A 210-nucleotide genomic window follows, 5' to 3' on the forward strand; every position below is an offset into this window, starting at 1 on the left:
GGACGGGAGAGCGGGGACGCGGCGCTCTGCTGGTGACACCGACCGGTCCAGTGGCTGTCCTCTGTCCCCAGCAGCGGCAGAAGGGAGAAAGGGAGAGAGCAGGCAGCTGGCTGCTTCAGCTCCTTCCCTGCCACCAAGTCCTCAAATGACACCCGGCTGTGACATGACACACCACAGCAGCGTGAGGAGGGACAAAGGGACACCCCTGAG

The sequence above is a fragment of the Pterocles gutturalis genome, unplaced genomic scaffold (assembly GCF_000699245.1).
Source record: "Pterocles gutturalis isolate BGI_N339 unplaced genomic scaffold, ASM69924v1 scaffold10328, whole genome shotgun sequence".
Taxonomy (NCBI): domain Eukaryota; kingdom Metazoa; phylum Chordata; class Aves; order Pterocliformes; family Pteroclidae; genus Pterocles; species Pterocles gutturalis.